Source organism: Sturnira hondurensis, unplaced genomic scaffold (assembly GCF_014824575.4).
Source record: "Sturnira hondurensis isolate 20B ecotype Veracruz unplaced genomic scaffold, ASM1482457v3 Scaffold0023357, whole genome shotgun sequence".
In the NCBI taxonomy this organism is placed as follows: Eukaryota; Metazoa; Chordata; class Mammalia; order Chiroptera; family Phyllostomidae; genus Sturnira; species Sturnira hondurensis.
The window spans coordinates 6068674-6092071 of NW_028095988.1; the positions used below are offsets into that span (position 1 = coordinate 6068674).

The 23398-nt window shown below is 38.4% G+C and overlaps 1 long non-coding RNA gene across 2 annotated transcripts; it reads right to left on the minus strand.

Annotated features, from left to right (window-relative positions):
• Positions 1-1890: 1890 nt before the first annotated feature.
• On the minus strand, positions 1891-21819 carry LOC118980849 (uncharacterized). Of its 2 annotated transcripts, none has more exons than XR_005065231.1 (3): positions 21743-21819; positions 21187-21259; positions 1891-2247 (listed from the first exon to the last, which is right to left on the minus strand). It is a non-coding gene; the product is annotated as an uncharacterized LOC118980849 (long non-coding RNA). The 2 variants fall into 2 exon arrangements; XR_005065230.1 differs by lacking the exon at positions 1891-2247 and adding an exon at positions 2813-2845.
• Between the last annotated feature and the right edge of the window lie 1579 nt (positions 21820-23398).

Consider the following 23398-nt stretch of genomic DNA (forward strand, 5'->3'; position numbering starts at 1 on the left):
TCCCCAAGCAGATCATGTCTTGGTAGTGTTACTTTCATCTGTGGTGGATGGGGGGACTTGTGGGCAAAGTCGCTCCCACAGATCTACCCCCTGTAGTGGAAACTTTATACCCTAATTTTATCAACAAGCCAAAAACGGATCCATCTATTGATGATAGATACACAGTAATCACTAAAGTTTTGATCCAGAAATCAAATTAGTCACTTATGATGAATAACTTAAATTAAAAAAATTACTGAAGGCCTGGAATATAATACTTACTCACACAAAGATAATTACCATTATAGATGATATATTTGAAATTGACATGATTATTTTATATTCTAAGAGCAGAGAATATTGCTTGATTCCTGACCACCATGACTCAGTGGGTTGGGCATCATCCTGAAAAGGAAGAGGTCACCAGTTCGATTCTCAGTCAGGACACATGCCTGGGTTACATGCTAGGTCCTCAGTTAGGGGCCATGCTCTTGATTCATGTTTCTCTTGCATATTGATGTTTCACTCCCTCTCTCCCTCCCTCCCTTTCCTTCTCTCTGAAAATAAATAAATAAAATATTTAAGAAAAAGAATAGTGTTTGAATAACATATATTTAAAATAAGGATGTTTTTTAGCTTTAAGTGGTACCGCATCTATTTATTAAGAATTCTTTTTGTCCTAGCTGGTGTAGCTCAGTGGATTGAGCGCGGGCCTGCGAACTACACGATCGAGGTTGGATTCCCAGTCAGGGCACATGCCTGGGTTGCAGGCCAGTTCCCAGCAGGGGACTCATGAGAGGCAACCATACATTGATATTTCTTTCCTTCTGTCCTTCCCTTCCCCTCTAAAGATAAATAAATAAAATATTTTAAAAAAGCATTTTTTTATTGTTGTTCAAGTACAGTTGTCTCCATTTTCCCACCACCACTTTCCCCCCACCCCACTTACCCCTACCTCCCACCCTCAATCCTTCTCCACTTTGGCTTTGTCCATGGGTCCTTTATACATGTTCCTTGGCGAACCTTCCCTTTCTTTCCCCTGTTATCTCACTCCCCCTGCCCCTCTGGTTACTGTCAGTTTGTTCTTTATTTCAATGTTTCTGATTCTATTTTGCCTGCTTCTTTGTTTTGTTGATTAGGTTCTACTTATAGGTGAGATCATATGGTATTTGTCTTTCACTGCCTGGTTTATTTCACTTAGTATAATGCTCTCCAGTGTTGATCTTGAAGTTTAAGAACCAAAAGGAAAGCTCGTCTTGAGTCCATTTTTTAAATTTCTTGTCAATACCTCTCTCATTATAATCTATAGGAACGAAAGCTATGACAAGAATTGAAAGAATTAATTCCAGGACAAGACAATATTTACTGAAAATCTTGGTTATTTATGAGAAATGAATGATGATAAATAATAGCAGCTGTTCTCTTTTTCTCTCACTTAGGCTAGAAGGAATATATTTGCAGGATTTGGTTCGTCATAACACACATCTTGATTGCTAGGGGAAAGCTCTCAAAACTCCTCCAAGAGGCACCATGCTTCTCTCTCTAATGGTACTAAACCCCATACTCAACTAGAACTGCTGCTCTGGAAGCGGGTATGGCCCAGAATAAATCAAAGCCAGCATACAATGACAGGGAAAGATGGTTCTCTGCCATCGAAATCCCATCGATGAAAAACTAAGCTTGCTCAAGCTTGATGTTGCCATAGTGCCATGTACTTCAAGAGCAAATGCCACAGACCTGATGTTCCTTTTTCTTGTAACAAGGCAAAGGCCAAGAGGAACACCTTCCCACTAACAAGTGTGTGGAAGATAGTAAATGCAGTAATAAGGCTAATTAATCCATTAAGGCACTTCAAGCCTGAGATGATTCAAACAGAAACAAATGATTTTTATTCTTTTATTATTATTTCTTCTTAAGCCATGGAGCTAGAAGGTGAGAAGTGGATAAAGAATTCTGACATGGGACACATCTGAAGGAACTTAGGAACCCATCTAGTAGTTTAGAGTCTGGAGGATACTACAGAGAGAAGTATTTCAAAAACAAATAAGCAAACAAAAATGCTGAAGCAACTTTGTCAGGAGACAAATCATACACACGGAGGGGGTTCCCAGGTGCCTTTCTGCCTGGATGCAGCTACTTTTCTTTGAGTTAAAGAAGTAATATTTGGAAATCTCTCCTTGATAACAGCACACTGATGAATAGTTATCCTTTGATGCAAGTTGGATGATCATGCTATCAATCGTCATTGTGCAAACCAGTGAGACACCTCTGAAAATAACATGAAAAGGACAAGAAAAAACATAATCAGTACAGAAAAGGAAAAACCATTTTAATAACAAAAAACAAAGATAAAAATGTTATAAAAACAAAAACAGTTTTAATGTTTAATAGTTTTAAACTATATTAATACTAAATTTGTATTTTCTTAAATTGTTGTAATATAGTATGTTGTTAAGTTTAGCAATTTTTTATTAGTAGAAATAATTTAATTGATAATAAAATGAGGAAAATTTCACTAAAGTAAACATTGTCTTTGGTATTTTGTAGGGCTTGAATACTCAAGCTATTTCATTAAAGCAAAACACACACACACGAAAACTTGTGTATAACTGAGAACATGCAAAGTGCAAAGTTACCTTCCTCAAAGATGAGTAAAGAAATTAAGAGAATTTAAAAGAAAAAATGTCAATAGAGTGACTTTTGAAAAAGAAATGTTACAAATCCTAAAAGTCTAATTGCTTACTCTATTCAGTTCTTAGCAACAGTAAAAGATAAGACATAACCTGGGCAATCAATGGGGTGACAGATGTTGCAGCCAGATCGCCCTCAGATATTCCATGCAGCAATGTTTTCACCAATACATACCCTAGAGCAAGGGACATAAAGAAAAAAATAAACAAATGGGACTTCATCAAAATAAAAAGCTTCTGCACAGCTAACGAAAACATCAGCAAAATGAAAAGTAAACCAACTGTGTGGGAATATGTATTTGCCAATGATACCTCAGACAAGAGTTTGATCTTCAAAATATATAAAGAACTGACACAGCTACACTCCAGGAAGACCCACAATCCAATTAAGAAATGGGCAAAGGACTTGAACACTTTTCCAAGGAGGACATACAGAGGGCTCAGGGGCATATGAAAGGATGCTCAGCATCACTAGCTGTCAGAGAGATGCAGATTAAAACCACAAGGAGATACCACTTCACGCATGTCAGAATGGCTATCATAAGCAAATCAACAAACAACAAATAATGGCAAGGTTTTGGAGAAAAGGGAACCCTACTGCACTGTTGGTGGGAATGCAGAGTGGTGCAGCCACTGTGGAAAACAGTATGGAACTTCCTCAGAAAACTAAAAATAGAACTGCCTTTTGACCCAGCCATTCCGAGATTACATCCTAAAAATCCTGAAACACCAATCCAAAAGAACCTATGCACCCCAATGTTTATAGCAGCACAATTTACAATAGCAAGAGCTGGAAGAAACCTAGGTGCCTGTCAGTAAACGAATGGATCAAAAAATTATGGTACATAATTTTTGGTGTACTGGCTTGTGTAGCTCAGTGGATTGAGCTTAGGCCTGTGAATCACATGATCGTGGTTCAATTCCCAGTCATGGCACATGCCTGGGTTGCAGGCCAGTTCCCAGCAGGGGACTCATGAGAGGCAACCATACATTGATATTTCTCTCCTTCTCTTCTTCCCTTCCTCTCTAAAGATAAATAAATAAAATCTTTAAAAAAAGAAAGGCTTTGTACCTGTACATTATAAAAAAAATATGGTACATATACACAATGGAATTCTATTCAGCAGAAAGAAAGAAGGAGCTCCTACCCTTCGCAACAGCATGGATGGAACTGGAGAGCATTATTCTAAGTGAAGTAAGTCAGGAAGTGAAAGACAAATACAATACCATCTCACCTATAAGTGGAACTTAATCAACAAAACAAAGAAGCAAGCAAAATAGAACCAGAGATACTGAAATAAAGAACAAACTGACAGTAACCAGAGGGGTGGGAGGAGGGGGAGAACAGGGGAAAAAAGGGAAAGGGTCATCAAGGAACATGTATACAGGACCCCTGGATAAAGCCAAAGGAGGTAGGACTNAGAAGGAGCTCCTACCCTTCACAACAGCATGGATGGAACTGGAGAGCATTATTCTAAGTGAAGTAAGTCAGGAAGTGAAAGACAAATACAATACAATCTCACCTATAAGTGGAACTTAATCAACAAAACAAAGAAGCAAGCAAAATAGAACCAGAGATACTGAAATAAAGAACAAACTGACAGTAACCAGAGGGGTGGGAGGAGGGGGAGAACAGGGGAAAAAAGGGAAAGGGTCATCAAGGAACATGTATACAGGACCCCTGGATAAAGCCAAAGGAGGTAGGACTGAGGGTGAAAGGTGGGAGTGAGTAGGGCAGAAGAGAGTGGCAGTGGGAAATGGAGACAACTGTACTTGAAAAAAAAAGATAAGACACAGCACACCTAACACATCAAATTTTATACCGTTTCACTTGATTCTATTGAACAACAATCTTCTATAGTCAACAACACGCTGAACCTTATAACAGAGACAAATCAGAGCAAATATAAAATTCTAAAAGGAAATATTTGAAAGAAAAAAACTAAAGAAATATATAATAAGCCCTGGCCACTTTGACTCAATTGGTTGGAGCGTTGCCCCATAACCAAAAGGTTGCAGATTTGATTCCTAGTCCGGGCAGGTACTGGAGACCACCAGTCAGTGCTCCTCTCTCACATTCATGTTTCCCTCCCTTCCTCTTTCTCTAAAGCCAAGTTTATTAAAAGTCCTCAGATGAGGACTAAAAAATATATAGCTAATAAAAAACCTAAAATAAGAGATACTCTTTGGCAGGAATAATAAATGGGGAAAATCAATCTGAATGAAAGATTTATTTCATTTCCACTACTATTGAGTAATAGCAGAGGTACTTATACAAAATTCGGGCTTTTTTGGATTATTACTTTGGTTTGTGTGTCTTTCAAATGTAGCTTAATAGTATGTGCATAATAAATGATAAGCCATTAAACTTTACTTTAGGCTCTTAGAGATGACTTTTGGGAAAGAAACTCAAGCTCAATAATAATGTTGGAGGCAGCTTTCGTTTTTGAGAATAACATTAGTCCTATATAGTTATATTCTGAGAGACAGGACTTGACTTTCAAGTCCTAAAATGTCATTGCATGAGGCTCTACGTTAGTCATGTAACTGCAAATTGGATCTGAGTTTCCGTTTCTAAAAATGAGAAATCAGCAGGGATAAAGTGCTAGCCATATTTGGCTAGCCATAATCTTTTAAGTTTATGAGAAGCATAGTACCTATGTTTCATTATTTGAGTTGGATATTCAGTTTGTCTTGTCTAAAATTAAATGGGCTAATACACAAAGATTAGGCCCATTCAAGAACTTATATTTTTTAAACTAATTTTTTAAAGACTTTATTTATTTATCTTTAGAGAGGAAGGAAAGGAGAGAAGGAGAGAAATATCATTGTATGGTTGCCCCTCGTGAGTCCCCTGCTGGGAACTGGCCTGCAACCCAGGCATGTACCCTGACTAGGAATCGAACCGTGATCGTGTGGTTTGCAGGCCCGAGCTCAATCCACTGAGCTACACCATCCAGGGCAAGAACTTATATTTTTCAATGATAAAAAGAAAATGCTCAGATCTGCCATGGTTCATAGGTGACACCTGTATTGCTTCCACACATCTGTAGAAACACATATCAGCCAACTGTTAATCAAGGATCACTTCCCTTCAAAGTGACGGATGATCCACTGTTAACACAGCTTATAAAAATAACTTTGTGTCTGAAAAGGGGCTTCAGGGTTTTCAGAGACATCTCACCATTCCTGCTAGCTTGATGCATGTTTAAAAGTTAATTTCTCATTAATATTTTAAAAAGAAGTGGCTTCAGAACAAATTTTAAATGATCCATTACATTTTAGAAATAAAATATTATTGGCATTATTTTCATCTCAATTACAAGGAATAATAATGTCCAAGATTGGCTTTTAAAACTGTTAATGAGCCCTGGCAATGTGAAAAAGATATGGATTAGGTAGATGTAATGAGATATGATTAAAGGGTGCAAGCACTGAAGGGTGTTGGAGAAATTCTTTTCAGAAAGCGTACAATTAGTGTCTGATAAAAGTACTTAGTTGATAAGATTTTTGAAGAAGAAAGGTTAAGATAAACACATACTTTATGACAAATCTGCTTAATTTTTCCCCTTTGGTTCTCTTACATACTCAATATTATGTTGAAGTTTCATACATAAATAATGTTTGTCGAATACTTGATGCAATTCTACCAGACAATTAGAGTGTTTTAATTGCCAGACACAGAGAGCAGAAAATGTGTTGAAACATCTTATTCCATTTTCAGTGTACATTTCTTTGTTGATTTATGTAATGTAGCTAATAATATGCAACCTACCCTAGTTTTACACAAACAAATGAACTTCTAAAAAACAAGCTTTTTCATAAGTTGCTAAGCAACTCCAAAGGCATATTTTTATTAATTTAAATCCTTAAGGAAAATTTCTAACTCCATTTTATAAAGAGTAGAAAATCCAAGCAGGTAGCCTTCTGATTTTCCTGCTTCTAAGGCCTTGGGGCTGGGCAGATAACTGCCATTGTCAGAACTTCATTTGACCCACTAAACAAAACATTTCTTCAGTTGAAATGTTACTGTGGTAGAAGTTAGATTCTGGGCCTCACTGTACAGCTCTCCAGAGTAAGAGCTCATGCTTCATATCCATCACAGAAGGGTTGTCAGCCCGGGCACTGCTGACATTTGGGACAGGAAAATGTGTTGTTGTGGGCGGCTCTCCTGCACATCATAAGATGATTAGCAATATCCACCTCTGGCTTCTACTAATTAGATGGCAGGAGTAGCCCATAGTTATTACAAGTAAAAAATGTCACCAGACATTGCCAAATGTGCCCCTTGGGCTTGAGGAGTTCAAAAATCACACCCAGTTCAGAACTTCTGTTACCGAATAACAGGTAAATGTAAATAATGGATAAATGACTAACTTTAAATCATTATCAATCAACACATTCCCTACCACCACCAGCAATGAAGAATTGGGGTGGTACTGATTCCAGTTGGTACTGTGGCTTTGCTCTAGTCAAGGCTTATTACTGATTTTATCATCTCATTATAGTTTTCATTGTACAGTAATTGGGGAGAAAGGTCCTAATGATGGGTCTGTCTACAGCCACTCTCTAGTAACATCCCATTCCAGAACTGCACCAAAATCTTTTTCTCTACTCTCTCTCTCAGTTTTCACTACGCTCAGTTGCTGGGTAGAATTTTTTTTTAATATGAATCTCAATTTTAACCATGTCATTCTCTGCATAGAGGATAGGTCTCCAGCACCTCTACTATCACATACTCCTCTGTTCTTTAAGGTTTGTTTACTACAAATTACCACCCAACTTGATCTCATCAAACTTTTCATTCTCCATGTATGCAACTTTTAACCAGTCCCCAAACATAAACAGCTTACTTATTCTAATCTTCCTTTGGGACACATGAAGTACAAATTCATTTCCTCTGTGAAAGTTCTCCTAATGAATCCTTCCTTTATTTCTTATCAGTATCATATTTCTGTTAAAAGAATGACATGACTAGAAATTAATATGTAAGACAATTATCTGCTGAATGTTTTTCATATGCCAGACACTGAATGTAACTTAGTAGCTGTTTCTATCAATTTACATTTACATTATTTATGCCCACGTAGATTGTAAATTGCCAGAGGATATGAATGGATCTTTTCTGTATCCCTCTAATGTCTCTTAATAATGATGCTAACAAATATACTTTAAATTTAATTCGCAATTATATGATTTCAAATTACCTTCATTGTTGTTACCTTATTGGTTATATATTTTCACTATGTTACAGTCCACAAAAGTGGGACATTAAATGCTCTAGGGACTAGGCTATGAGTTATACAACTAATGCTCAATAGCATATGCATTTAATATATATCAACCGATGGAATCTAGTCTCACAACTATAAAATTTCTCTCCTGGTTTCGAATAGTTCTATGATATTTAAAAACAAATGTTATTGTAAAGAACAAGAACAGCTGAATGATGCAGAAAATACAAAACAAGTGAGTTAAGGTTGACAAGAGTTAAACTATAACATAGCTTGAAAGCAAAAGAGAAATCTCTTAGTTTCTGCCTCAAATTGGCTACAGGAGATTAACTTCATAAGGCCTTGACTTCTTGTTGCAGAAAGTAAAACTTTAAAATGAAAGCAAAATGGAAAGGAAAAGCCACAGAAAAGCTGATTAACCACCAAATTCTAAAATCACAGCATTTCACCCCATACAAAAGAAAAAAGTTCAAGAGATACATATTCGACAACTTTGACATTTCTCCCAGTTTGGGGGGAGTTCCTGAAGACATCAAAATGCTTGTAAAAATTACTTATTAACTTCTCTACTAACTTCAACAACACACTAGTCAGAAGTCAGCTAATTTCCGAGGCTACCCACCAGCCCTAAGCACCAGGTGCCCAAAGAAGCAAACGTCATTTATTCAGTAATTCTTTCAAGGTTTATTGCATGCTAAGTGCAGATATCAGCCTAGCCCTGGGTGTGGGGGAGGGGGGATTAAAAAGATGTTGATATGAATTTGTGCAGACCGCCCCCCTTAAAAAATTATCTTCAATGTGCCTGAACTCTCACCCTCCAGGTTTGCTTCACTTTCTCCCCCATACTCCAAAGTTTAAGAAAGGGAAGGCATTAAAAGAAATTCAAAATAAAGAGAAATAAAGGGAACAGGTAAAGGACCCATCAGCCTTCTGAAAGACAGAGTTCTCCTCAGTATCCCTCAGCCACGTGACTAGCGGAAGTGCCGAGTCCATCGGGCGGAAGTGCTACGGCAGGTAAGGTTCAGGGCCCCCCAGAGCGGCAGGAAGTCGGGCTCCCGAGTGCCCGGGAGGAAAGACCTTGGGAAGGGCTATACTCCGGAGCCAAAGCCCACGAGCCTGCCAGGGTGTTCTCTGCCCACAAGACCTTATCATGATCACAACAGACTATCTGTAAAATAGGGATTTTTGAGCATTAACGAAGGTGACGATAGCTTGACGTGAGTTCTTCAAAGACAGGTCTGTGCACCCATATACAGTGTTCTGCCAGACGAATCTGCACCCCCACACGCCTACTGGTGTCCTGGGAGCCAAGGGACACCTGGGCCCGAATCACGCGGGCCGGTGGGGGTGGGGAGCGCCGACCCACCGGTGCGGCGGTGCCCCCTTCCTGTGGGGAAGACTAGGAGTGGGCGGCGGACGGCGTCTGGAGAACTGGGTGTTAGAAAGCGGGCTGTCTGGTACCAGCGCTTCCAGGGCGGCACTGCCGAGTATCTGACCGAGGGGCCCTCGGTGGAAGCGGGCTGGGGCGGGAGGCGAGGCTGTTCCGCCGCCCTGTCCTTTCCGAGGCTGGGGGCCTAGAGTGCGGGTGGAGAAGCTGGCACCAAACCAACCGGTGGGCCTGAGCAGAAGCCCAGGCGGCGCCCTGTGAGCTGCCGAGGGGGCGAAGGGAGGGGTGGGGGGGTCATCACCGGCTCTTTTGAAATTAAATTACTAGGAATCAGGTTGTCTCCAGGGTTCTTATCCGGGTCTAGAAACTCGGAGTTTATTTCAGCTTGTCTACCCCCGCCCCCAAATTAATTCTGAAGCTCCCTGCTAGGCCTGCAAATGCCGGAGCCGGACAAGAGGGAGCGCCTCTTTCCCTCTCTCCATCTGTCCTTCTCCGTTTCTCTCCCGGGGTTACTCACCCGGCCAGCACCCCACTCACTTCTTTGGACGGTCTCAGGAGTCCCTTACATCTTCCACGGAAACATAGCGCTCCACTTCTCTCGTTCTCAATCATTAGGTGACTAACTATAACTTAGTCAGAATAGGCAAGTTACAGAGTTCCTTGCTGGGCTTAATGTAATTAAAATGCACTAGCCCTGTTTGTTTCCATGGACGTGAGAGGGGAAGTGTTTGGACTCGTCTCCGAAGGTCAGCAGGTCGTCACATGTTTATAAGATCATTTTTAAGATCTCCTCAACCTTGTCGTCCCAGGGAATTTGGTTGTGAGAGAGTGTTTTTGATATTAACGTTCATCTCATGAAACGTCTGAATCGTCACTCTACACTCCTCCAATGTCCAAAGATGGAATGGAAACTCTTGTTAATGTCCAAAGGTCTAATGACTCAGAGGAACCCTAAATCCCTTTCTCTTCACTGCCTTCCCCCTCCTCTCTGGGAGTGGGGAGAAATCTTAGGATCAGTGGCTGCAGAACTGAGGACCCTAACACCATCTGATTATACAGAGGGAGGAGGAATACAGGGAAGAAATGGAAGGGGAAGAAAAAATATTTGTGTTCATTTACACATTTCCTGTGCAGAACAAAAAAGTTCCACCATCAGCAAAAGAAGTCTCTTCCTCCAAAATAGCAGCCAAAGAGGGAAAATTAGAATATGCATAAATTCCTTCATTTTCATTCACACGGAGCACGATTTCCGGCAGATTTGTATTTAAGCTGCTCTATTAATCCCAATTTCTGAACATCATTTTACTTAGTATCTTCCTAAAACGCTCTTAAAGAGTATTGCTCTTCTCCCACCGCCTTGTTTTGAAGCCTCCCTTGTTGCTAGTCTCCAAATGCGATGAGAATTTTATTGAAAAGACTAACTTTATTTTTCCTGTCCGTTGTTTTAAAAACTGAACTGATGCATTGAACTATAATACAAGCTGGCTACTATCTGTGAAACCATAACTGCAAATGAGAGCCTAGTGGAAAGGATACGTTTCTTTTTCTGAAATGTGTACTTGAAAAAAGAATAAACCTGATAGGACCAATCGACTTTTGCAGTTCCTCTCATGGCATGGAACCCTTTCCTATTTTACAGTCATATCCGTTCACCATTAGCAATACTTAGGATGCATGGACTTGTTCACCCCCAAACCTTCCTCTCCCCGCTTTTAAGGAGCACTGTAACCCTATTCAAAGGAGTAGGACCCTTAATAAATACTCAGTGTCAGTCCATTAAATTCCCTGCATCCCATTTCTAAAATATTTGCTTTGCCACTTGTGCAAAAGATCTGACTGTATCTGCCTTGAAAATGTTGGGAAAAAGACGTTAGCATCATTTGAAGCCATTACCTTTCTGAAATATTGTTTAACCTTGGCTTACCCATCTGTCTTTGAAACTGTGTATTTCTTTCATTTAATAGTAGGATATTAGTGCTTAAAAATGAAATGACTACATCTTGGTTTACTAAAAGTATATGCAGATCTTAACTCTACTCATCCCTAAATTCCTTACTGTTGCACACCCCAAGATAAAAATCTGTATTTGCTTCATAATAAAACCTAAACAGAATGTAGTGGTTTTGGCTTCCCTTCAGTGTTTACAGGTCAAAAATAAACCCCAAGTTTTGGTGGCTAGAAAGTTAGAAATGCTAATATTTTTTACTTAGTTTCTATAAAAATAAACAAGCATACATATTTGAACTATGTGTAGCATGGTGTGTGTGTATATATATATATATATATATATATATATATATATATGCACTTAAATATCTGCTTTATGTTGGCTAAATATTTTTAAGATATTAAAATATAAAAGCCTGTTAATTTTATTAAATGGGTGCATAAACTGAGTGCACCTGGTATCTGTATGACTTCTACTACTTTGTGAAATAACTACTTTTATTGTTTCCTTATTTTTTGTAAAATATTCCTATAGTATTAATTTGGTTTCTTTTAGTTAGGCATGTCTCCAGTGACTTAGGGGTTGTCAGTTATATACAATTAAAAATAAAGTATTTGAAAAAAATTCTTAAAAGTCACATATGGGGGTTGTATATACAGGATTGAAGGCCATTTTTTACTGGCAGTATTGATTTCTTTTAATTGTCTCATTGGAACAAATGATAGTTTTCTCTTAATGAAAGAAACAAGGTAAACAAATGAGAAACAATCACAATAATGTTTTTTCTTAAAGTATTATTTTTATTAGAATTGGATTTTGTATGGAAAGCTCCAGTTTGAGTTCAAATTGCATAGTTGTACTTTCAGAAGTGTTGAAATGAACTTAGTTATTAATTATTAGTAGTACAGGGAGAAAACCTGGGAGTATGATTAAAAAGCAGAGCAATATATAGTTGCAGCCAAAGCCTTTTTGTCCCATTGCAGACTAAGCATCACCTTGGTGAATTAATCTCTAGAGGTGAAAGTTCCTGTCCTCATTCTTGGAAAATCGCTAGTGAAATAACTTTCTCATTGAACTGGAATATTTTCGTATTTCTCTTAAGTGAAAAGACTAGACTGAAATTAAAAAGAATTCTTCAGCCTCCCTTCTGTGCAAAGTGAAGAGGTGGATGCACTTACAACCAGCAGGGAAGTTGCATTTTTCTTTTTCCCCTCCTTTTCTTCCTTCAACTACTGTTTGCTTTAGTTATGGATTGTGTGAGTGTGTGTTTGACAACAATATCTAAAGAAAAAAAACATTTTGTAGATAACAGAACAGGGTATATTGGTAGTTATGTCTTTCTTTTCATAATTTGTTTTTTTAACAAGGCATGCAGATCTTGGTTTTTTTTTTTTCATAAATTGTCAGTGATACATTAACTTCCAGGAATACAGAAGCAAAAACATTTAATGGCTATCCTTCCTTGCTCCCCAACTATCCTTCTATAGCTAGGGTTCTTATCCCTTTGACCCTGGCCACTGGGCTGCCCTGGAATTTCTAGGTCAACCTGTGTTTCTCCTCTCCTATAACTAGCCTCCCTCTCCTAACCAGCTTTCTTTCCCCTCCACAAATGAAGGCATTTCTTTCCCCTCCTCAAAATCCTGCTTTAATTCCAACATCTCTCTGACAAACACTGAATCTAATTCCCTCCCATTCCCTGCCTTTTTTTTTTTTCTTTTTCTTTGCGGGGGGGCGGGGACACTGGGGGACTCAGAATATTGGGCTGAGAGGAGAGTTAGGTTCCCACAGATACAGACAGACTCTCTGGCAGATTCTTTCCAGCTTAGCCTCAGGAACTGGTGGCTGTTTCACACCTAGATAGATAAACCTTGTTAAGTTTACAACTGACAAAAACACCTCTGCCTCCTCTATAGTGAGCTTAGCTTTATTAGGTAGATCACTACCAGTTACATCTTCAACCTGGCCTCCTCCTTCCACTTCTATTCCCTTCACTTACTGTCCCCTTTCCATCCCTCCATCCTTAAAGGAATTTTTTAAAAAATGTCCAAAGGGACCTAATTCTTAATTTTTGTGTCTTGCCCTATGGGTTGAGTTCCTCATGGCCACTCTTTGGACTCACAGAAACCTCATAACTGAAGTACTTTGCCCTTCTCAGACTCCTCAGCTCAGATAACATGATCCCAAATATGACAAGTTGCTCATTTACAAGCAGAACTCCTGCCAGAGGAACCAGGTCCTTCTACCCAATAATCCCTTCACATGTCTGCCTCTGCCCCCAGTCTCCCTCAGTAGTTTACTTACTTCTAAATGGTGTCCAAGAGGAACATGCCCATATCAATGAAGATGAGTGGGTAAAAATGTACCCAGTGCCATTAAAAAGCTCTATTATATTAAACCAAGAGGGTTTCTATTAGAATACTTGAGTTGGGCCAGGACAGATCATCCATCTAACCAGTGAAACAAGAAATTAGAGGAATGCGCAAGTGCAGCTGTGAAACAAATTTCCTCTTCATCCTGTCAGCCAGATAAATTATTTTAAAATAGTTTCTGCTATTATTGTTTGCATTATTACTATTAACATTTTATTTTTGTCATTATTGCTGCAGATTTTATTTTATTTGTATTGTTATTGCATCTATTATACCATTCAATACAAGTTTAGGAACATTAGTCAGATTAATTAGTTTATCATTAATTTAAAGCTGAAAACTAGTAATTAAGCCAAAAACTAAAAATGATCAAGGATGATTCATACCCATGTAGGATTTGGGAGGAACAGAACTAAATTTTGGATATAAAATTTGGCATCTATGAAGTAAACAGGACTTGGGGATCAGAAATATGATAATTGAAATATTCTTAGTGACTCAACTTCTCCCCTCCTCCAAATTCAGCTAAGATCATTTTGTGATTTGCTTCGTAGGGAAAAAAAATTACACTTGTTTTTGTTGACAGAACAAAGACCCCATGCTTGTTCTTCATGTGATTTGCATTTACACGTGGATTCCCTCTGCTTAGGACCATCCAAATATCTAAGATCATTCCCCTCCAAGTTTGCTTCCTTCATCTATTTGATCTTGTTATGCACCTCACTGAAGATGGTGTATCATTTAAGACAGGTATATAATTCCAGTCCTTTCCACAGACAGATTTCATGGAATATAAATTCAGTATTTCACTTCTCTCCACAATAAGCTCCCTGCTCTTTCAAATACAATTAATGTTTTGGTGGTGGTGTGTGCGCATATATGCACACACAAACAGATGCACCCTCTAGCTTTGCTATTTGTGTATCTAAAACAGAAATAGATGTAGCTCTTTCACTGACTCCTAAAATTCATCAACCCAGTCAGCTCAAAGAGAAGAACTCTGTTTAAAGAATAACTGCATGGTTGGATGTGTGCCCCAAAATGTTTAAAACAATAAAAGTGCAAGCCTCTTCTTTTTGATAATCATTTTCTATCAAACTTCCTAGAAAATAAATGCTATTCTGAATTTATATTCTGATAGAAGCATTCACTAGATAATAGTTAAACAAAAATCACCATCCTAAACTGTGATTGTCTTTTCAAAGTTTTAGTGATGAAAACTGACTTTGCATTTTATCCAAGTAAGGCTAAACTGACACAAATGTATAAAAACTAGCAACCATAATAACAAAACTATGACTTCTATAAGAAACTGCTTACTCAGTCAAATACTTCAGTTATGTTTTAGGCAGATCAATTTGTTTAATTGTAATTGGTTGTATATTGACATTCATATGTAAAATAGATGGCCAAAGAGACTGACAGATATGCAGATGACAATATGACCAATAGGGAATGAGTGATCAAATGCTGCTGAGCTTCTATACTAAAGTGTACCCTATTCCTAATATTTCATTTCTACAAGCAGATTATAATAGAAGAAAAATAACCTTTAGACTGTAGAACATAATGTTTTCAGTTTGTAATAAAGTAAAATATATATTCTGTAGTTATCCAATAGAAATATAAACCTTAATTTTCTAAATTGTTTCTAGGTTGATTTCCAAGCATTTTAGCTATTTTATTTGAGTTATGAATGTACAGAAGGTGCTAGCAGGAGAAACATTTTACACATCTCTCCATAAAGTTTTTAGAAGGATTATGTAGAAGGGATTTTTAAAAAAATCTTTTGGGATTTTATTATGCTTTTATGTGTTTTTTTTTTGATGTTTGGAATTGTGAAAGATTTTTTTTGATCAGTGAGGAAAGGAGCACGAGTGGCTGAGCCCAAATAGATCTTTTAACTGGATGGGAAAGCAGTATTTCTGTGGTACAGTTGTGCAAAAGAGGGGGGAAGACAGTGTGATTTCTAAATAGCTCACTTGTGTTTGTGCTTTTTCTTCTTGTTTTAGATTGGTCCATCAGGGTTCCTTTCCCATTACTTTCCTCCAAACTGTTTTCCTTGAAAGCATAAATGTGGGAACTACCTATCCATTCATCCTCACAAGCTAACATAAACAACAAATTTTAGTTAAATTTTCCATAGAAAATATCCTTACAAGTTCAGAGATTCTATTAGTACAGGACCAAATTACCAATCCTAGTTGACTAGATACAGTTAACCTGATATTTGTCACTAGTGAGCTATATAAAATAAAGGTAAGATTTTTACAATATGGGTCAACAATGATGTGTGAGCTATCAAAAAGAAATTCTCAGACTTGTTATGTGTTCTGATTTCATCCTTTTCTTTCAATGGTTTTTGAAGCAGTAACACCACTGTTTCTGTGGTTCTCAAATGAAGTTCTGTTTGGTTCAGATTAGTATTAAAGAAGAACATATATACAGTTGGAAAATATTGTGGTGTGTTTTTTTTTTTAATGAGAAAAATTGGACTCCCAAATGTCAGATCTGTGGTTCTCTGACAGGCAATGGAAATGGAGCTGACATCACTTTGCACTTTAACAATCGGATTTGGTCAGGGTACAAGTTGTTTGTTTAACCCGACAGCTCTGTGCACCCCATCGCACGCTTTGCACACTCATTAAAACGATTATTCACGACCTGTCGAGTGTTTTTGGGTTCATTCACAGGAAAGGCTTGGAGCGAGCAAGAGCAATTCAAGTCAACACTGTCCACTACCCAGATGCACGTGAAGACGAGCTGGTGCGTGCGTAAAAAGATAGAGGGAGGGGTGGGTGAGCACACCCTAGCTATAAGTACTGTTTATCAGATGCTCTGGAATTTCAGTCTCGAAAGAATGCCAAGAGTGCTTGGTCCTAAAGGGCTATGTTCCTGTGTTAACTTCAAGGGCTTGGCACAGGACAAAAAAGTTAACCAAATAAACTCTAAGCTCTCCTTCTGCTTCTTCTTTCAACCTCTGCAAAGCTTGAGGCTTGGCCACCTTCTGCCTGCAGCCCTGGGACTGGGAGGCTCCACCTCTCACAGCAAGGGTGCTGAAGTTCAGTAATTTCAGGAAAACTCACCAGGGTGAAGGGATTACGTTTCCATCTCCCAAGACATTTTGGTCCTCAAGGAAGAATTTGGTTAATTTTGCTCCTTATATTTCTCACAAATATTGGAGAAAGTGGGAGAGCTCAAAGAGATAAAGAATAGGGCTGTAAACCATATTTGGTAGATGTATTCCAAACTATTAGCAAGGAAAGATTCATCTTCCAAGCAAGAAGAAAAGCCCTGTAAAATGAGGAGGGAATAGCCCTCGATAAATTAAGCTATTTTTTCAATTTCCAAGTCATCTTTCAACATTTTGTAATGACAATAAGATAAGCATGAACTCTAATGCATCGCTCTTCCACTATTGCTTTGTACATGTAGGACACACCCTGTGGTCTTATATTTGTTCAAATGAGCCCTGATATATAACATTCATATGTGAGCTGTTAGTTCAAGAGAAATACGTATATTTTTATAAGGTATAATGGTACACATACACTAAATAATAGAATCGATGAGTGTATGCATTTAATATGTACTGAAGAACTCTGGAATATCCTGTGCAGCATAGGTACCTCTGGCATAACTTAGGTGTTTTTAGAACAACGCCATTTCTATATTCAAATCCTGCTGCTCCTTGATTTTTCATCTACAACATTAGTAAACCCAGCCGCCACCTTATTGTTATAAGGATAACCTAGCCATGCCAACAAAAACCCAAAAAGGCTTATTGATCAGTTTCATTTTATCATATCTGACACCATAAAATTGTCTTTTTCTATTTATTGAAACAGCAATACAATATGTGAGAAGAATGGAAGTTTTCAAGTAGCATGAAGTTTTAAAAAAATAGTTTCCTAATTACTAAAGAGCAAATACGAATAAATAATTTCATAAACTCTTTGAGTAACCATAATTCACTATTAGATTTACTTAAAATTGATTTATTAAGTATGTTTCCTATATAAGCGCTTTCATGAAAACCAACTTCTTATAATAATCAAGAAGCAGATGCTGAAATATGTACGTAAATAACCAAAAAGCCTCTGCATAAATAAATCAATGCAGTAATAGACAACACTATTGATGCAGGAATGATCAATTTTAGTCTTCCAACCTGCAGTAAGCTCAAAATGTATAATTAGAATTATATTTTTATATCTACTAATATGACTACTAGAGTAAATAATAAACAAGCCCTGCTGCCAGTGCTACTTGATTCTTCGTTTGATCTAAAGTACTTTTGATGGGGTGGGAGGAGTGCACTACTTTTTCTAAGAAAGCTTGCCAACTTTAAAACTACATTACTAATTATAAAAGTATTAAATAATAAAATTATCACCTTATTCTTGTTTTAAATTTTTCAACTTTCATCATAGCCTCTAATTATTCATTCAGCTCTTTTAAATAGGAAAAACACAATAGTGCTCATTATGTTTAAAGATTTTTGAACTACCGGTAGTACCTTGGGGTTTAAAGATTCTTTGGGCTTTTGTTAAAATAAATGAGAAAAATGTCATTTTCTTAATATACCCTGGAAGCTCTGAAGCCTATGCTTGCATATGCAAGCAATCTGAAACAAGGAGGGTGGGGGGAGGTGGCGGGGAGCATCTGCGCTATTCCAAAATTGTCTCATATAATGATTGCAAAACAAACAAGTGTCTGACTCAAAGAAATAAATATACTTTAGATTTCTAGAAATTCACATATCTAAAACATTTTAGATTGTGCTTAAAGTTAAATTTCCTTTTTTGAGAATATCCCTGGTTGACAGAATTAATTTTGATTAGCAAGCACCGGTAGACGATGAGTTTGAGCATTTAGGTTTTGTAGAGTAATGAAAATAGTGTTCACATTTTTTCTTAATCAACAAAGATGCTTATTTACATTCATCCATGAATTAGTGTGGTCCTTCTAAAGTACAGTCCTCTAAAAGAATTTATAAAATATAGCTTCTTTGAAAGTGATTTCTCTTAAACAGCATTACCAGCACATAAACAGTGACTTTTATTATCTTCACATTTTTATGTATTCTATTTGATTCCTCTCCTTCCTTCCCATCTAGGAAAAATAATTTAGGGGCAACCGGACCCAAAGGGAAAATATCATCAGTTATTGTTTAGGGCTAATTTAACAGATAATTTAACTTCAAACGACAATGATCAGATCACTATTTCAGAGTAGTGGAAAAATGAAGAACTGAGAGACAACTCTCCCTCTCTAACCCCAGTACAGTTTTTATTCTTCCTGATCAATCAGTGGCATCAACAACACCTGACCATACAGACGCTGAGGAAAATGTTTGCATTTTAAGAACATTCAGATTTAAAGAATGAGACTGGGAAAGGGGGAGTAAAACTGAAGACACAACTGGATTCTGGAGGTGTTACTTGGGTAAGCAAATTAAACCAAGGCAAAAATGGTTATCCAAATATGTCTGGCAAAACTGTACACTCATTTCATTTGGACAGGAATTTCCAGATCTCATAACATGCTATGTGCTTTCCTCCCGTGCAGCTCTTCCGAAAGGCCAAATACCATGGGAGAGGATTTTACATGTCAGGCAACAGACCATGGAAAGGATCTGGGGCATTTTATCTCCCCTTCCACTCCCACAAAAATAATTTTGAGAGTTACTTGTTACTTTAAATGCCCTCTATGATTACAATTTCAAAATTTCTGCCTACCTCAAATTTGACAGAAGTCCAGGTAAGGATGATGTTGAAGCATGGAAATTAGGTCTTAGGAGAATGGAAGAACAATCGGAAGTAGACGAGCTCTGTTCTGCATTGTCCTTTCCTTCCCCTAGCATTGCCAAAGCTGAAGACCACCGCCTGATAATCTCCCACACAGGCAGGGATGCTCTGCCCACCCAAACCTCTGCCTCCCTCTCCCCAACACAGGACTCCCCTTAGTGCTAAGAGAGTTTCCACCCCAAGGGTACCTCTTTTCTGTAAAAACCCTTCACTTTTGCCCAGAGACTTTAGCAGAAAAGGAAAAAGAGGAGGAAAGTCAAATGGAAGAGGAGTGAGTAGGGAGTGGAAAAGAAAAAAGATGTCTATTACAGAGAAAACAGTTTTATCAACTAGCAGATAAGTGCTGAGATCTGAAACAGCACAAGGTAAACAAAAGAAAACTTTTAGAGGGAAAGGGAAGGAGGGGGAGAACATGGGAGAATAAGAAGAAAAGAGAAAGGTGGGGAAGTGCGCCAGCCAGGGTTCCGGAGTCAATTTTCCTTGCATCAGCCAGGGTGAGCTACGGAACGCAAAGCTCTGCTTGTCCTGGGCAAGAGCGCCCTCACCTTGCTGCTTCCCGCGCAGCGCTCGGCTTACCCCAGGCCAGAACCTAAGGCTTTGTCCGGAGAGCGCCTCTCCTTCCCGGCTGCGCTCTGACCGCTGCCGTGAATCACGTCTAAATCACTTTGCATGATTCCACAACCCGAGAAAACAACCCGGCTGGGTCCCAGCGGATACCAATTCCCGCCATCATGCCCCTCTCTAACTTCACCCAAGAGCCCCGGAGATTCGGGGAAGGGTGACTGGAAACCTCAGCAAAGGCCCGAAATTCGCTTCAGGCCGAGCCAACTGGTGTTTGGGGCGCTCGCAGCCACTCTCGGGACAGCCAGGCTCTGTGCTTACCCCGCTGTCCCCTAAGTGTGCATTAAGAATCAATTATTTGCCTGAGATTCCCAAAGCCGGGAACTGGGATATTCCCAGCAGGGACAAAGTCAAGCCCAGAACGGTGCTCATTTCCCTAGTCCTTCGAACAGGCAGAGAAGTCTCCCACCCAGTCTGGTTCCTGGCTCCTTAAGTTCCTTGCCGCACTCTACCTGTGGCAGTGCGGCAAATCAGAGGGATCCCTTGGCATGACCCAGACCTAGGAGGCCAAGGCTGCGGCGGCCAGGTCTGGGGGAGATGGTAATGTTAGTGTGAAAACGGGGAGGAGGAGCCTTCTACCCACGCCCCCCCCCGCCAAAAAAAAAAAAAGGAAAAGGAAAAAGAACTTTGGCATAAGGCAAGTCCTTGGCTCTAGAGCAAAGAGCTTTGTCTCAAACAGGGCGAGAAAATATCTACAGGTTTAAATATTAAGAAAGTCCAGTGAGGATATTCTCCCAATTGCTATTAAACTCAGAAGTCATATTTCCACAAAACGAATTATTTTGCACTTTGGGACCTATTTCAGTCCCCCACTAACCCTTGTCCATATAAATTTGCCTGGTTTCTTTTAATTTCTCCATGTCCCCTTGGCCATGTCTACATCCACTTTACTTAGGGATGCAGTGTGACTTTCTGCTGACATGGATGAAATGCATGTATCTCTCAGCTACTTCCATGATAGCACACCCCGCTAAGGAAATTTAAAAAGAAAAAAGAAAAGGAAAGGAAAAGAAAAGTAGAGAAGAGAGAAGAAAAGAGAAAAGCAAAGCAGAGCACTTTAGACCTGGATCTCAAAATCGTGGTTTAAGCCTCAGTCAAAAGCAGTCAAGCATGGCCCCTCCTCCCCTCTGAAAATCACTTTCACTTACCAATGTTGGGTAAGAGCGCTCCCAGACCACAAGTCTTTTTCTTCGGCATCCTTGAGACAACCTCAGGCAGAGTCTTGGGTGGAGGGAAAAAACACAAATCGGAAGGGAGAAAATAGACTCAAAACATAACAGTACATAACATATTACCTGGAGCTACCTTGGCCTACATCCTCAGGACAAGTTCCCAATGAATGGCCGCTACAGTGGGGAAGAGGTCGGTTTGGGGGTGGAAAACTAAGAGGTGGATTATTTTAACTGCTGGTGGTTGGGGGGAGGGGAGGCCCTGAAGAGGGACTAGAGAGAATGATTGGGATTAGAAAAGACAAACTTAAAAGAAAAAAAAAGGCATGCCAAAAAAAAAAATCGAGAATGAAGTACCGTGTAAGATAATGTCTTTGAACTCTTACAGGTAGGTGGCTCTTAGAGAGAATGCAGATGCGCTTGTATGCTGCCTGAGGGGAGAATCTAGATGACCCCTATTCTTTCCATATCTTCAGGATCTGGCCTCAAGTAGGAAAAAAAAAGAGGATAGAATTTTAATTTAAGTTTCACCTACCCTGCTTGTTGGAATGGCTGAGCAGATTTTCATGTTGGAGAGTTCCATCTGTCTGGCAGAAGCTGAAGTGGTGTTGGGGGCAGGTTATCTGGTGAAGTAGGAATGTACAGGAACCCCGCCCTCTAGGCACAGTTACACAACCTCCGCAACCCGCCTTAAACGGCTCCAAAAAGTCTAATGATCTTCACCTTCACCCTTTGTTAGCCTATTTCTCCAACAGGCATTTAGTCCCAGATACGACCAGACACATTAGCTATTCATAAAATTAATATCTCAAAAGCAAAATGACTTCAATGCATGCAAATTTCTCAACAATGTTGTAGACAATACAATTTTTAGAAACCACATTTATATATTTAGATTTCTAAATATATTCAATTTATCCATCTATTTGGGTAAAATGTCCAACTTAAATATATATAATATGTTATTTTCCTCTACCCTTAATTTTATGTAAATCATAGAAAGCACATCAAGTCTTCCATAATCAAAAAGGTATTTGTATTAAATATTGTTGGTCCTGGACTTCATGTTCACTTGATTTCCAATTTTGTACCTAGTTGAAAAAACGTATTTGGAAGTACACCTTCCTGCTCCACCTAAATCATTTTTGCAATGTTTTATGTATTAATAACTTGTATTAACTTTATACCAGATGAATTCAAATACAATTTTTTAAACCTGGAAATAAACTATAATTTGATATTTTGTTATAAATTGTGGCCACTTTCAGTTCCAAAATCTCAAAAAGAGCAACTTTGATCTCATTAAAAAAACTGTTATAAGTACGAAAAAAGAAACACTTCAAAAAGTTTTGAAGTGTTTTTCTGGCATAATCTAATTTTAACTGGCAAAGGTTGGTAGTGACAATAAATATCGAACACCATATCACAACCAATTTGCTGCAAACTCTATTAAATGCCATGCTAGACTGACATGTCTTTTGAAGAAGATAATTTGAAGGGTGATAGGACAGATTGAGGTATATGAAATGTTCATATTGGACTGCAGGAGGCCTTCACAAATTTCTCTCTCTCTGTTCTCTTTTGTATCTGGTAAGCCTATTAAACAAATAGTAAAGCTTTACAAAAATAGTAAAGCTATTTTTTACTTCTAATCACATACATTATATATGTAACTTGGACAAGTTTCCAAGCAGAATTTTCACTCCAGTTCTTAGCTCCTATGAATTTAAATAAGCCAGTTTTGATCTTGACCTCAAACATTTGCCACTGAAATTTGATTTCTCCATCATGCAAATAAACATTTATCAAAAATAATGTTAAATATAGCTACTTAATATAGCCAAAAATACTCAAGGGAGAAATTTTCTTTTCATGTCTATGTCCTTTTAACGGAGTATAAGAGTTCAACTTTCTTTTCAACTTTTGATTGGGAAAATGCTATATTCTTGTGTGCCAGTACATTCTCATTCCACAAATAAAATCCAAGATAAAAGCAAACAATACATCTTCACCTTTTTCAGTCTAAACACATGGTTTCTTTGAGCTGTTTTTGTTCACAAATATGTTAGTATCTCCTTTACCTAATCTCATTCAGTAGACTCTCACGATTTTTAATATCAGCCATAAAATTGGCTTCTAAAACAATTTATTTGTGGAATTTTCCTTCATGCTTCATTCTAAAGAACTGTTA